Source organism: Triplophysa rosa, linkage group LG10, assembly GCF_024868665.1.
Source record: "Triplophysa rosa linkage group LG10, Trosa_1v2, whole genome shotgun sequence".
Classification (NCBI taxonomy): domain Eukaryota; kingdom Metazoa; phylum Chordata; class Actinopteri; order Cypriniformes; family Nemacheilidae; genus Triplophysa; species Triplophysa rosa.
Window position 1 is genome coordinate 7,240,626 of NC_079899.1, and position 15,838 is coordinate 7,256,463.

The window sequence follows — 15,838 nt, forward strand, 5'->3', positions numbered from 1 at the left end:
ACCTGTGTTTCTCTCTCCTTTATCTCATATGTGTACTTCTCAGTGATAACCACTGTGTGTGTGTGTGTGTGTGTGTGTGTGCGTGCGTGCGTGCGTGCGCGTGCGTGCGTGTGTGTGTGCGCGTTTGTGTGTGCGTGCGCGCGTTTGTGTGTGTGTGGAGTGTTTTGTGTATGGAGTGTTTTGTATGTGGGTGTGTCTGTTTTCTGTGTTTTCACCTTTTTTTGTTTTTACAGGTATAACTTTAAACATTTTGCTTATAGTCAATATGTCTCATGTACAGCTGCTTTGTAACAATGAAAAATGTAAAAAGCGCTATATAAATAAAGTTGAGTTTTGTAAGAATTGCTAGATCAGGGCTGTGCAGTCCTGTAGTGATGGGAAGTCCAGCGCTTTTCTGCGAACCGGTTCTTTCGGACAGTTCGTTTCAATGAACCAGTTCAAAAGACCGGTTCACTGATTCTTTTATGCTCTTGAAGAAATGACGTCACTCGCCCTGACGAAACGCATCAAGTCTAGACTCTAGTATCATCCTGACCGGCTGGGATGAAAATACACTCGGCATATTCAAATATAAACCAAAACCAGTAATCATAACTTCTGTCAGTTAACACATCACGTCATGATCTGACACGTTTCTTACATACACGTTTTGCAACTAAAGCACCCAAACAGGCACAGTGAAGTGCAGCAAACTATGACATTTTAAGTCTTAAAGATAAAAAGTGAATAATTAATCTTCATCAGCATTTTACAGAAACTATATGATCCATGCATAATTCAATACGATTTATGTGTTATTAAATAAACTTACGCTTTGCCAGATTGCTCCATATATTTTAAGTCCTCGGTTCACGTGCACTCGTAACATTAGCACAGCATCAGTTGTCCACACTGTTCTGTAGCCTCACAGTGAATCAGGCATGCTCACTATCATTAGCTCATCGGTTCTCACTCACGACCGACTCGGACGTGTCCGAAAGAGGCGGCTCTTCCGTTCGTGTACTGCTGAATCGAAAGCTGTTGCGAACCGGCTCTTGACTCGAGAACGAGAACCGCTCTAGCAGTGGCATGAACGTAAACAGCGTTGCACATTGGTTTACGCAGTGATAAGGCAGTAAATAAAGTCCTAAACATCTTTCCAATGTGTTTTATAGTATCGCACCTCTGTTTATCTGCTTTTAAAATTAACGCATGCGCAGTATAATCGGTTCTGAGTTGGACGTGTCCTAAAGAAGCGGCTCTTCGGTTCGTGAATCGAAAGCTGTTGCAACCGGTTCATGTCAGAAGCGATTCGCAAACCGGCAACCGGTTCCACGGCTCACAATCGGCTCTTCGGTTGACGGTTCGTGTACTGCTGAATCGAAAGCTGGTGCAACCGGCTCTTGACTTGAGAGCGAGAACCGCTCTAGCAGTGGCATGAACGTAAACGGCGCTGCAGATTGGTTTACTTACAGTGATAAGGCAGTAATAAAGTCCTAAACATCTTTCCAATGTGTTTTATAGTATCGCACCTCTGTTTATCTGCTTTTAAAATTAACGCATGCGCAGTATCATCGGTTCTGAGTCGGACGTGTCCGAAGAAGCGGCTCTTCGGTTCGTGAATCGAAAGCTGTTGCAACCGGTTCGTGTCAGAAGAAGCGATTCGTGAACCGGCAACCGGTTCGACGGTTCACAAATCGGACATGTCCGACAGAAACGGTTCTCGTGACTCTAGATTCTTCTAGTCTGCGAGAGCGATTCAAGGAATCCGCTTGCTTCTCGCACATGATGATTACGTCATGTTTAGATTTACATAATCTTGTTTAGAAATTAAATAAGATGTTCATGAAAACACCATGGATTACTTATGAAACAAATAAATGTTTAGTTTATTGTTTTTACATACAATTATTTTTAACCTTTACAATAATTAACATAAAAGCACAACTGCACAAACGTTTTCTGTAATGCATTTTAAGCAACATTAATATACAGAATATGTTTGTACAAATATTTATGACCATTAAAAAGTGTGATCTGTGTTCAAATGTTTATGTTCATGTTGCAAATGTAGTTTCATATATGTTGAACCTATTGTCCGGTTGAACCGGTTCACAAATCGGACGTGTCTGAAAGACAGCTCTCGGTTGGTTCAGTGGTGATCCGAAAACTGTGGCAACCGATTCTTGAATCGAGAATGAGGATCGCTCTAGGCGGAGCGTTCGATAGAACACGCCACTGCACGTATGCTCACTATATCAGCTAGTTTAGCTATAACTTGAATAGCTTCTCCGCTCGTGCTTAACAGTTCAGTTCAGCGTGTAATAGTGTACTGTTGGATTCACTGAAAAGTCGTTGATACTGGCTAGTTTATTTTGAGTCGGATGGGTTTTCATGCATGTCAAAAGTACGGAGCCCGTCTGGTCACCCCTCGGAGAAAAAAAAACAATACCCGCAAATCCGTGGCCACAGTTTTGTAATTCGTTCCCTCAGTTTACAAAACCGTGCTCTCGGATTAATAAACTGTACCCACGAGTTTACAATCCGTGCTCTCGGTTTTGTAAACCGTCCCCTCAGTTTTTGAAATCTGTACCCACGAATTCATAATCTGTGCCCACGCTTTCGCAATCCGTGCGCACGGTTTTGCAAACTGTAGCCTACTCGAGGAATTGAAGCCTCTGTCTGTCAACAGAACAAGCTCCTTCCTACAGGAACATTAACCAATATTGTATACTGTTTTATATATAAATTGTCCTAATGTGTTTACACACGAGTGCGTGGCGCATATAAAGCATGCGTTCATTGCCGCGTTTCACTGGCATAAAGTTGGTTTGACATTAAACTTTTGTGAATTTAGGGACCATCTGTAAAGTACACATTAAAATACATTTTTCCAACTTCAATAGCATTTAAAGGGAATGACTTATACCCACAAGACATGTGTGTGTCAGCTATAATGCACACCTTTTAGATTATTTATATTTATTATAATAAACAGTTAAATCAAATGCAAATATTCTTATGTGTTACACTGCTGTATGGGCTCATACATAAATATACACATTTTAAACCTCAATGGCATTTAAAGGGAATGACTTCCCTGACTAACTGTAAAGTGTTCATGTGTGTGTGAGATAGAATGCACGCCTTTTAGATTATTGATATGTATTAAAAAAAAACGTCAAATCACATGCAAACATTCCTATGTGTATAATGGTCTCATACACAAATATACCATTATTTAAAGCTCAATAGCAATACGTATACGAATATGTACATATGATTTGATGGTTTATTTTAATACTCAATAATCTAAAAGTTGTGCATAATAGCTGACACACACATGAACACTGTACAGTTAGTTTTGTGGCTATAAATCATTCCCTTTAAATGCTTTTGAAGTTGGAAAAGGGTATTTTAATGTGTACTTTAGAGATGGTCCCTAAATTCATGAAAGTATAATGTCAAACCAACTTTATGCCAGTGAAACGCGGCAATGAACGCATGCTTTATATGCGCCACGCGCTCGTGTGTAAACACATTAGGACAATTTATATATAAAACAGTATACAATATTGGTTAATGTTCCTGTAGGAAGGAGCTTGTTCTGTTGACAGACAGAGGCTTCAATTCCGCGAGTAGGCTACAGTTTGCAAAACCGTGCGAACGGATTGCGAAAGCGTGGGCACAGATTATGAATTCGTGGGTACAGATTTCAAAAACTGAGGGGACGGTTTACAAAACCGAGAGCACGGATTGTAAACTCGTGGGTACAGTTTATTAATCCGAGAGCACGGTTTTGTAAATTGAGGGAACGAATTACAAAACTGTGGCCACGGATTTGCGGGTCTTGTTTTTTTTTCTCCGAGGGGTGACCAGACGGGCTCGGTACAAAAATGAGTAACTGAAGGAATTTGTGGATAAGTGCTTTTTGTAGATGCAAACCGTTTCGAACGATTCAGTCCGATTTGGTGAACCGGTTCGACCGGTTCATGAACGATTCGTTCGCAAACCGGCCATCACTACAGTCCTGCTCCTGGGGTGCCACTGTCTTGCAGAATGTTGCTCCAACCCCAATCAAACACATGGGGCTAATCTCTGCAGGTCTTGAACCCCTGGTATTTAAACTGGTATTCAAATAAAATGTACTTATCAACACCACCACATCTTTAAATTGTGATGATGGGAACATTGAAGATGCTTTATTTATTTCCATAGTATAAATAAAAAAATATGTTTGACTCAGCATGCCAACATTATAGCTTTTTTCACCTACCATTGTAGCAAAGAGTGGTGAAGTATTCATTGTGCGATGCGTCAAGCCATACTCCCTGAATCATTACAGCATATTCTTTATTACCACCATCATTGTCTGGTTCTCCAGATTTCCAGTTCACAAATGAAACACTCTCATTTTTGTAAGACCAGTGCCAGTTATTAGTGTTACTGTACAGTCCAGTCCAGGCCATTGAGGTCAGCGTAGGTTCAGCTCTTCGTAAATCTATTAAATCTTCATTGCCTTGAACAGTGGCCAAGTCAATGTGATTCTGTCTGCAGTAAGCTTGTGCCTCATCCCAGGTTTTCTGCTCCTGGATAAGAACATATCCCCGTTGGATGCCCTCAGTGAGTACATAGAGGCCTGTAAAGAGAAGTGTTGAGTGTAACCATTAACAAAAATACTTCATATTCATTTATGCCCACAATGTTTTGTTGTCCATATGCTTTTTACCAATGCCACATTCTCAACTATCTTGACGACTGACTTCACAGATAGCAAGCAACCATTAAATCAATTTGAAAAATTATTGATTTGACAATGTTAATTGCATTAATTCATTAATGTTGAAAAAATGTTGAATTTTCATCAAACCACCGTTATAGTGAACAGTACTGGCTTTAGTTGGGCTCTTCACTCTTGTTTTTAAGCCTGTCCATGTGTGTTAAAATGCATTTGTTGTGGAAAAAAGAACTAAGATCCAGTGGGAGAAGGTTATAATGGGGATTTGTGAATCATGATACAAACACTATGAAGTTTCCTAAATTAATTTTGGGTGTGTTGTGTTATTGAAGTGTGAGTATTGTGATAATACATAAAAGATTACCACACTCATAAAATATAAAGTCTATCTAACTGATACACTTTCAATAAGTTGTTTTCTTTCCTCTTTTATTGTTTGCAGTATATTTAAATAAGAACACTGGCGTTTTAATAAAGAAAAAGTTACGTTTTAAAGTTACGTTGGAGTAGACAACTTTTTGTGGCGAGTGTCAAGCTATAATAAAGAAAACAAACATTAATACTAAATAAGGCTGAAGCTGATCTTTCACGAGTGATTTGGGCTTGGTGGTTAGCACTGTTGCCTCACAGCAAGAAGGTCCTTGGCTCGATCCCCAGCTGGGACCGGGTGCCTTTCTGTGTAGAGTTTGCATGTTCTCCCTGTGTCAGCGTGGGTTTACTCCATGTGGGTACTCCGGTTTCCTCCCACAGCCCAAAGACATGCAGGATAGGTTTATTGAGGACTCCAAATGGTCCCTCCCCTGACTTGTGTATGGATTGTCTTTTGTAAATAGATTAGTTCTTGCCATGAACATAGCCTTAGATGCTGGAATGGCATTACGAATGAAACAACTAATAAATGCTCATGGCTGATTTGAACATTCTGATTCACAAATGCATGATACTGTGACAAAATAAACAAAAAGCTTTACTGACACACTTAGACATCAACACTCATCATACAAACCTCAACAATGGTGACATTGACTACATTTACATGTGCACCGATAATGTGATTATTTCCAATCACAGTGATGTCACACCGTTCTCATACTGTGACTGTTAGTAATATGTAAGCTCAATGTGAATTTATTTTATTTAGTCACCATTATGGTGATCAGTGTTTGCTTTAGTTGGACTCTTCACACTTAACTTTTATATATCCTTTGCTTGCTGACATTGTTGGTTTATGAATCACAATTGTTATAGCAAAGAAAAAACGAAGTACACTGATTTAAGGATACTGGCTAACTAGTGATACACTGATCTAGTGTTGTATTTTAGTGTGGTTATCATTTTTACGTTATTTTACAGCTTGAGGCTGAGCAGTGTTGATGCACATGAGATGTTTGGAAGGATTTCTTAAATTATATGATATAAAGTTATTAAGAGATTAGTTGAGAAACACAGACATCAAGAATCAGCATATTAAACTCAACAATGGTGACAATCAGTAAAATAAAATTTTCTGCTGCAATGCATGCTGGGTAACATCATAGTAAAAACTCATTCATGACTCCCAGCATGCATTGCAGCATGAAGCGTCTCAGTTGATTCTTACCATTGTTGAGGTTCATGGTTCACTGGGACGGCCCTGCCACGTCCCAACTCAAGCCGAGCCCTTTTCAGGGCATGGCGCCCACTTGGTCTCCAAAAGAGCTTCCTTTCTCCCTGGGTGTTTCCAGCATGAATCAGCCTCAACTTGACGTTGCGTCATGCCAATCCTTCAGCACTCTCCACTCAACTCAACTCAACTCAACTCAACTTTATTTATATAGCGCTTTTACAATTTTCATTGTTACAAAGCAGCTGTACATGAGACACATTGACTACAAGCAAAACAATCAAAGTTGTACCTGCAAAAACAAGAAAAGGTTGAAAACACAGAAGACAGACACACCAACACACAAAACACTGCACACACACAACACGCACCAACACACACAGACACAGAGACACACACACACACACGGATGCGCACGCACACACACACACACACAACACACACACACACGTACGTACACAGACAAGTACGCACACACACACACGCTCAGTGAGAGAACACAATTAGGATAAAGGAGAGAGAAGCACAGGTCAAATATAACAGATAATAAATTCCTATATGCAATATTAATTAAGTAAAACTTTAAGATTCTAAAGCAGCCCCCCCAGTCAGGCAGATAGTGCAAAAACAGTATGCAAACGGTGGCAAGGAACCCAAAACTCTAATCGAGAAAAAAAACCTCAGGAGAACCCAGGCCCAACCAGGGGATTCCAGTTCCCCTCTGGCAAAAGCTGCTGCCTCTGCACAAGCTCCAGAGAACTTGCACAACAAGGCTAAATAAAATAAATAAACTTAATAATAAAATAAATTATAGTTTAAGATTATCATTAATAATCTAATAGCATTTGAAGTTTTGTGGTGAAGACATGTCAAGAGACCGCGTCCTTCTTTATCCAGCTCTATCATCTCAGCTCTTGTCAGGTCCCCACTTCCCATTCTCCGCTCTACCATCAGGTCAGGCCATGAACTGCATCCTGCTCGCTGTGGTAACCTTGGAACAATGAGACAAGACTGGCTGAGAGTAGAGTACTGTTCTGTACTCTTTGATGCAACAAGTACATCAGTTGTGTTTTTGGTTCCGGTTGATCTAACTAATGCAGCCTAAACCCTCTAAAGATTTATATTATGGAAGAGTAGTGTATGCAAGATTAAAAAGATGCGTCTTTAGTCTAGATTTAAACTGACAGAGTGTGTCTGCCTCCCGGACAGTGCAGGGAAGACTATTCCAAAGTTTAGGCGCTAGATAGGAAAAGGATCTACCACCTGCACTTGATTTTGAAATTCTAGGTATTACCAACTGACAGGACGCCTGAGAGCGTAATGCACGTGAAGGACTGTAATACAAAAGGAGTTCATTCAAGTACTGAGGAGCTAAGGCATGTAAGGCTTTATAGGTAATAAGCAAGATTTTAAAGTTAACGCGATGCTTTATAGGTAACCAGTGCAAGGTTGACAGAACCGGGCTAATATGTTCATACTTTTTTGTAAGTGTAAGAACTCGAGCTGCCGCGTTTTGGACCAATTGGAGTTTTTGTAATAAGCCTGCAGGGCAACCACCTAACAGTGCATTACAGTAATCTAGTCTTGATGTCATGAATGCATGAATTAACTTCTCTGCATCTGAGACTGACAGCATATGACGTAGTTTAGATATATTCTTAAGATGGAAAAACGCAATTTTACAGGTGTTGGCGACGTGGCTCTCAAATGACAGATTACTATCGAATAGAACGCCAAGATTCCTTGCTGACGACGAGGGTTTTATGGAACATCCGTCAATAGTTAAACAGTATTCTTGGTTGTTACTTATAGCAGTTTTTGGTCCAATAAGTAACACTTCCGTTTTGTCCGAGTTCAGTAATAAAAAGTTGTTACTCATCCAGTTTTTTATATCGACTATGCATTCCATTATTCGATGGAACTGCTGTGTTTCATGAGGCTTCGAGGAAATATAAAGTTGAGTATCATCAGCATAACAGTGAAAGCTAACTCCGTGTCGCTTTATTATATCTCCTAGAGGTAGCATGTATAATGCGAAGAGCAGAGGCCCTAAGACTGAGCCCTGTGGTACACCGTACTGGACTTGCGATTTGCGTGACACCTCATTGTTTATTGCTACAAATTGAAAACGGTCGGATAAATAAGATTTAAACCATTTCAAAGCTATTCCCTTAATGCCAACATAATTTTCGAGTCTATGTAGGAGTGTGCTGTGGTCAATGGTATCGCACTCGACGGTGCGTCATGCAGCAAAGACTTAAGGCAGGTAAATCAGCAGACCAGCTCGCCTCAGACAGCCGTTCTGCCAGCCACAGAACCTCTCTCCATGGGACGATGTTGCAGATCTCCCCGCTAGTTCCTCTGTCGCGGTGTCTGTGGGCCTGGTCACAGCTCCGCAGCCCGTCGTGGTGGCTAGTAAGGACGATCCATCTCAGCTACGCGATCCAGTTTGCCAGGAGCCTGACCAAGTTTCGGGGCATTCTGTGCACTTCGGTGCGATGCGAGAATGCTCCCGTGCTTTGGGCCGAGGTTGCCACCCTTCTGGAAGAAGGGAGCGATCGAGCCCGTCCCTCAGGCCAAGATGTTTTGGGGGTTTTACAGCCCAAGAAAGGCCCCATCCTGGACCTGCGCACTCTGAACGAGACACTTCACAGGCTCCCGTTCATGTTCAATGTTTACGCAGAAGCGCATCCTGACGTCTGTCCAACATCAGGATTGGTTCGTGGCTATCGAACTGAAGGATGCGTACTTTCATGTCTCGATTCTCCTGCGGCACAGACCTTTTTTTCGGTTTGCCTTCGAGGGTCGAGCTTGCCCTTCGGTCTCCCCGTGCTGTCTCCCCGTGCCTCTACCAAGGTCACGGAGGCTGCTCTCGCTCCCCTCAGGGAGCAGGGCGTGCGTATTCTCCACTATCTCGACGACTGGCTCATCTTGGCTCACTTGCGAGATCTGTTGTGTACGCACAGGGTCCTTGTGCTCCGGCACGTCGACCGATTGGGCATACAGGTCAACTGGGACAAGAGCAAGCTCTCACCTGCGCAGAGCACCTCTTATCTCGGTATGGAACTAGACTCTGTTACCGTCTGACAAGCTTTCTGAACACCATTAGAACTTTCTTTCCACGGGGATCGGGACATTTGCTATGCACACTTGGAAAATGCAAGTATTCATTTCATCTTAGACGCGTTAAGTCGAGCCTGTTTTCAAGCTTTAAAATGTGATTGTTTTTACCGATGTTCAGAAGTGTTTAACTGCTAGGTTACCATGCTGTCTTTCTCACCCTCACAGTCACTCACTCTCTCATTCTTCGTTTGTTTCTGTATTATGTGTATTTTCCGTGTATGTCATATATATATATATATATACTGTATATATATGTCTAGGCCTACTTGTTTGTTCACGTAGAGTTAGCTCAATAAATACCCATGTATTCACTCATGATGTTTTCTTTGCTTGCTCACATTATTCGATCCCTTAATCTGTTTGATTTACGCTACCTCTCTAAGTTCTGTGAAGTAGCGACACATTAATTTTGTGGCACAGAGATAAAGTGCAAAGTTAATAATGTCACAGATGTATTTGTTGAATGAATACGCATGAGTCGATATTGTTATCACTTCTGCTAATCACATTACTTAAATAAGTATACTTAATGCCAATTATTATACATATTTTTCTTTGAGCTAAACAAATGAATCCCTGTCTGAAACTGATGTTTTAAATAACTATTTTATTTATTACAGCGAGGTGGTCTTTCTGCTGCACCTTAGACCTGTTGCACCTCCCACGGTGCCTGTGGTGGACTGGGCATGGCAGAGGCGTCCTCTTCCCTGAGGCAGGCCTAAGCCTGACCGCATGGTTTTGCTGCAGGGTCTTCTGCTGGGGACCAACGCTCATTGACGTTTCGCCCCATAACCCAGAACATCTCCTGGTGGAGGGCAGTGAACAGGGACGTCTCCCTGACACCCCCTGCAGCAAAGCCTAGTAAGATGTTACTCCCCAAGCCTTGTCTCGTCGTTTCAACCAGAGCCAGAGGCTTTCTTTCTCCGCTTCCTCAGAGAGCACTTTGGTGGATCTGCTCAGTGTGGCTCCCCGTAGTCCCAGGTCCTGGAGCAGGCATAATGTTGATCTGCCCACAAAGCCTCTGGCTCCCACCTCCACCGGGTACAGCCTCAGACTCCATCCACTTTCTCTGCACTCCGTGACCAGGTCTGCATACTTCGCCTTCTTTCTCTAGTAGGCAGCTTCCAGTCCCTCTTCCATCGCACTGTCAGCTCGATCAGTATCGCTGACTTTACAGCTGCAGACCACAGCATCACATCTGGTCTTACGGTGGTGCTGCATATCTCCTGTGGGAAGTGGAGCTACCTTCCCAGGTCTACTTCCATCTTCCACACCGCCCCTGTTGTTAATAGCTTGGTGGGTGGTCTCTTGCTGGTATGCATTGTGGGTGCCCCCTGCCTGAGGAAGTGGATCCTGCATCGGCTCTCTGGTGCACTCTGGTTGTTTGCCTCCTGCCGACTTTTTCCAGCACCTCTGCCAGCTTCCTGAGCACTTGGTCGTGCCCCCATATGAGCCGACCCTGTGGCAGTGCTGTTTTGCAGCCCGACAGAACATGCTGGAGTGAGGCATTGATAGTCCCGCAGAGGTCACAGGATTGCTCTGTTCCAAGCCATTGGTGGAGGTTTTTTGGGCTTGCGAGGGTGTCATATGTTGCTCTAATGATGAAACTGAGCCGAGCCTGTGGCAGTTTCCAGAACTCAGCTCAGCTGATTGCTCGGTGGCTCGCGTCCACTGCCCCTGCTGCCCCTGTGCGACAGACCTCACTCTGAGCTCCTCCTGCTCAATCTTGGTGACCTCTGCAACAGCAAGGTCCTTCCTCACTTCCTGCTTGCCTTGGACCATAGGATGGGTGGTTCGCTCCATCTGAGGCCTGCCCGCCCTGTCTGGACCATGCCCACGACTTGTTGATTTTGTAGTCTTCCCATCATCTTCTGCACCCCCTCCTTAGCCCTCCATTTCCTTCCAGTCTCAACTCTGGCATTTGCATCAGCCACTGCCCTGTCGGAGGACTCACTTAATTCCGTCACCAGCCTTGCCTTCTCCTGCCTGTAGCCCAAGATGATAGATTTCAGGGGTAGCTGGTGTGTGTTCCATCCACACAGGCCGGCAGCTGAGAAGCACCGTGGTAGGCCGAGCCACTTGCAGATGAAGGAGTTGGCTTTTGCCTCCATCCAGCTTACTGCTGATGAGGTGACTTTGCACAGCTTCAGAGGCCACATCACCCTTGGGTACAAGGTGAAGTGATAACACCACACTTTGTACTTCCCCGGTAGCTGGCTTGCGTCGATCTTGGACAGGCGTTCTGACAGCTGCCGAAGGAGGATTTTCCCCATATCAAGTCTTCCCAGGCTTCGGATGGGCTGATCCACGATGCGGGATACTGTATGTATGCAGAGGAAATCATGTTTTGGAAAAACGTTATCAGATTTAAAAAATGACTCGCAGACAAAAGATTGAATTGTTGAGGAACAATGGAATTGCTCATCTGAAAGTTGGTCATCTTAGTAAATATTGTATAAGTCATCAGACCTGTAGTGTATGCAGTCAGAAGCATCCTGCACATCTTATCTATGGATAAAACCCTCGAGGACCTCGAAAGGGTAGTATTTAACCAACTCTCTGCCTATCTCTCACACCATGACCTTCTGGACAGTCAGCAATCCGGCTTCAAGAAAGGACATTCTACAGAGACCGCTCTCCTGTCTGCCGTTGAATACCTACAGCAGGCAAGGGCTAAATCCTTGTCATCTGTCCTTATTCTGCTTGATCTCTCTGCTGCTGGAAAATCAGGCTGTTCCTGTCGGAACATGCCTCTCAGCTGCTTGTCCAAGCTTTGGTCATATCAAGACTGGACTACTGCAATTCTCTACTGGCTGGGCTTCCAACCAATGCAAGCCCTTGCAAATGATCCAGAATGCAGCTGCATATGTAGTTTTAAATGAGCCTAAAAGAACCCATGTAACACCCCTCCTGATTTAACTTCACTGGCTGCCAGTTGCCGCCCGCATCAAGTTTAAATCTCTGACACTGGCCTTCAAAACGATAATGGCAAATTCGCCCCTTTACCTTAACTCACTGCTCCAGGTCTACAGTACATTCCCTCCTGTCATCTTCGGTCTGAAAATGAGCGACGCCTGGTTGTTCCATCACAGCGAGGCACCAAATCGCTTGCAAAAACCTCTACTCATTCGGTTCCCCTGTGGTGGAATGAACTGCCAGCCTCCACCCGAACTGCAGCATCCTTCACAACTTTAAAAAAAAACAGCTCAAAACATACCTGTTCCGCATTTATTTGACTAACCAATAACTCTGTCTGTCTGTCAAAAAAATAAACCTTGTTGTTCATTCTCTCCTTTGCTTACTCCAGCTTTAACCCTCCTAGTAGCATGGCCTTGTAAACTAATGGTACTATTTGGCGTGTTGACAAAATGTTTATTTGCACTCATACTGGGGCCAGAGAGCAAGATTGTTCATTGTCCATTGTGCCAGTCCATGTTAAGTCTAAGCTTGGATATTTTACAGTAACAAGATATGCTTCATATAATGAATAAATAAAATGAAAATAAATTCATGGATTTGCCAGAAGTCTTTACTCAGAAATAATTAACTGTAAGTAAAAATAATGTGTTTAGTCAAGAAGATTTAAGGTAATGGATATATTTGGATGGTGTTAAGATTCCCAAACTGGATGCTGAAGTCGAATTGTTAATCGTCACGAATGCTCCAAAGCTTGCATACATTCTCTTTTCTGTGGACCAAGACTGAAATTCTGGTTTTAATTCATTTTGAGAGAATAACTGGGTAATAATTGCAGAAATGTCTATGCGGTGTAACCGTAACAACGTGATACCAAAAAACTGGAATTCATTGGTCAAAGTTTGACACCAGAAGCAGCAATTATTGGTTTTTGTCCAAATTAACCCTTCAAACAGGAAATTTCTTCCTTGCAAAGCGGAGCTTCAGTAGTTAGAAGGAGTAGCAACATCTACAAACTTGATCCAGTATTGATAGATGGTTTACTGAGAGTGGGAGTGTGAAGAACGAATCCTGCGCAGATCTCTCCACACGCCACTAGAGGGATCCCTCTCCCGAATTCTGACTCATTTTGGACTACAATTCACACATACCTGGCACTGATTACTCGTGAACCTGATCTGCATTACAATGACTATTTAAGCCGCTCTCCGACTCTATGTGCATCTTAAATCGCGCACTTATGCACTATTCTACGTCATTGTGTAGTATAAATAGTGTTAGTAGTGCCCTCACATTGAAACTTCTCAAAATAAACGTGCACTTTAAGTACCCGGATGATGCACGCATTCAGCCTAAAAAATTAAGTTTCAGCAAAGTTCTCCAGCGGAGTGATAACGCTTCAATCTTATGGTGACTGAAGTCATGCGGGGCGAAACTAATTTAAATTACATTAAATTTACCTTGTAAAAATGTATTATATTGACTCCCATTTTGTTGTGTGATTGTCATTTGACCTCGTCTGGGAAACCACATATACATCTGGTTCCCTTTCTGTCGTCTCTCGACGTTGTGTCGAACCAACAGATTGGGGTTCGTCTTGAGAACCTATCATCTTCTGAGTATTTAGAAAAGGCCAATGAAAATTGGCAAAAAGGCGAATGAAATTTGCATGCCTGACTCCTCCCCGGAAGTCCGGGTATAAAGGGAAGCCGGCGTGCTCATTCATTCACCGTTTGTTCTTCAGAGCCTGTGCATCTGATGAGCGACACAGCGATCTTCAGTGATCAATATTCTGCTGGAATCTATGACGTGGTGCAGCTGACGGTCTCTTCCTGCAGTGACTCTCCCCTGGGCGTCTCGGCAGTTCTGGAGGTGTTCGAGCAAATTTCCTTTTCTAAAAGAGCAAATTTCTCCAGCGTGGCTTGTCCCGCTGTTCTCATGGGTGCAACACACTCATCGAGGAGGGGGACAGACACAATGTCTGCTTCTAGTACGCTGGGGAAGACGTTGTGGATACGTCCTGCCCGCACTGCGGGCGGTTGACGATTCAGACGTTGCGTCATGGGTGGCTGTGTTCCCACGGGACTCAGCCACCACCTCGTCTGCTCCCCGTTCCATGACGGCAGGACTACGGCCCTGCCGCCCACTACGGCAAGCAGCGAGGGTGATATGAGGATTACTGTGAGCGTTAATCCGCCAGCCACTGGCTCACGGACCGTCCGCACCTCATCTCGCTCGTCTGACCGTTCCTCAGGAGACGGTCCCACCATCTAGTTCCTCAACCATGTATTCGGAAACGGTGTGTGACAATGATGAGATGTCCCTGGCAGCATCGGTGGGTGATGTACTGCCATCCGACTCCGAAGATTCCTCGGAGCTCCCTCCCTCGGGGGGTCGAGCCCAGGAAGAAACGGACGTCGAGATGTCAGCCATGCTTTCCCGGGCCGCCGTGAGCATTGGGTTGCAGTGCCCGCACTGCCTTTCCCGGCGCTCGCGGCTGGTTACATGGCGCCTCGGGTTTGAGCGCGGCTCCGAGCCACGCCCGCCCCCAGTGCCGTGTTTACCGGAAGTGCATGAGGAACTTGGTAAGACCTGGAACGCCCCTTTCCGGCACGTTTTACGTCAAACAAAGTTCAGTCACCCTCTCTTCCCTCGAGGTTGAGACAGCTGGAGGATACGTTGTTGTCCCCCAGGTGGAGTTGCCGCCGCGGTGCTCATGCCCATAGGCGGCGGCCACCTGTGGGGGGGGCGACCTAGACTCCCGTCCAAGGCATGTGGTGTCTCGGCATCTCTGGTGTCGAGAGCTTACATTGCGGCAGACCAAGCTGCCTCCTCTCTCCACGCTATAGCTCCTGCCAGGCCAGGGCGTTGAGAGAGCTCCACGAGGGTTAGACCAACCCAGCGTGTATGCAGGAACTCTGCGCCGCCACCGACCTCGCTCTACGGGTGACCAAGGTGACCATGCGGGCCCTGGGTCGGACGATGTCCACACTTGTGGTCCATGAGAAACTCCTCTGGCCGATCCTTGCACAGATGAGTAACGCTGAGAAGGTCCGCTTTCTCGACACACCCGTCTCGCAAGGGGGGGGCTGGTTGGTGTTACTGTCGAGTGAGGCCTCCCCGGAGGATTCTCGACAGTAAAGAAGCAGTCCTCCGTGCCGCGACTCGGCCGCCTCGGCCGTCGAGTCCCGTGCAATGTCTGCTTCCCGGCAGCCCTGGTCCTCTTCGACGCCCTCCAGCTCTGGCGCCCCCCACTCAGGCGACCCCCCCCTGGAGGCGACAGCGAAGAGGAGACCATCGCCCCATCAGGCCGTGGAGCGGCCGTGAAGCGGCCCTCATGGGAAGACCTCAGGAGGATCGAGGCTACCATTGGGCCCGACCCCAGCCACATCGCTGGGTAGTCGGATAGGGACGGATCCTGCCCCGTCTCTCCATCTGCTGGCCCCCTCCGGGGGGCTAGCGCCCACTTACTCTCTAAG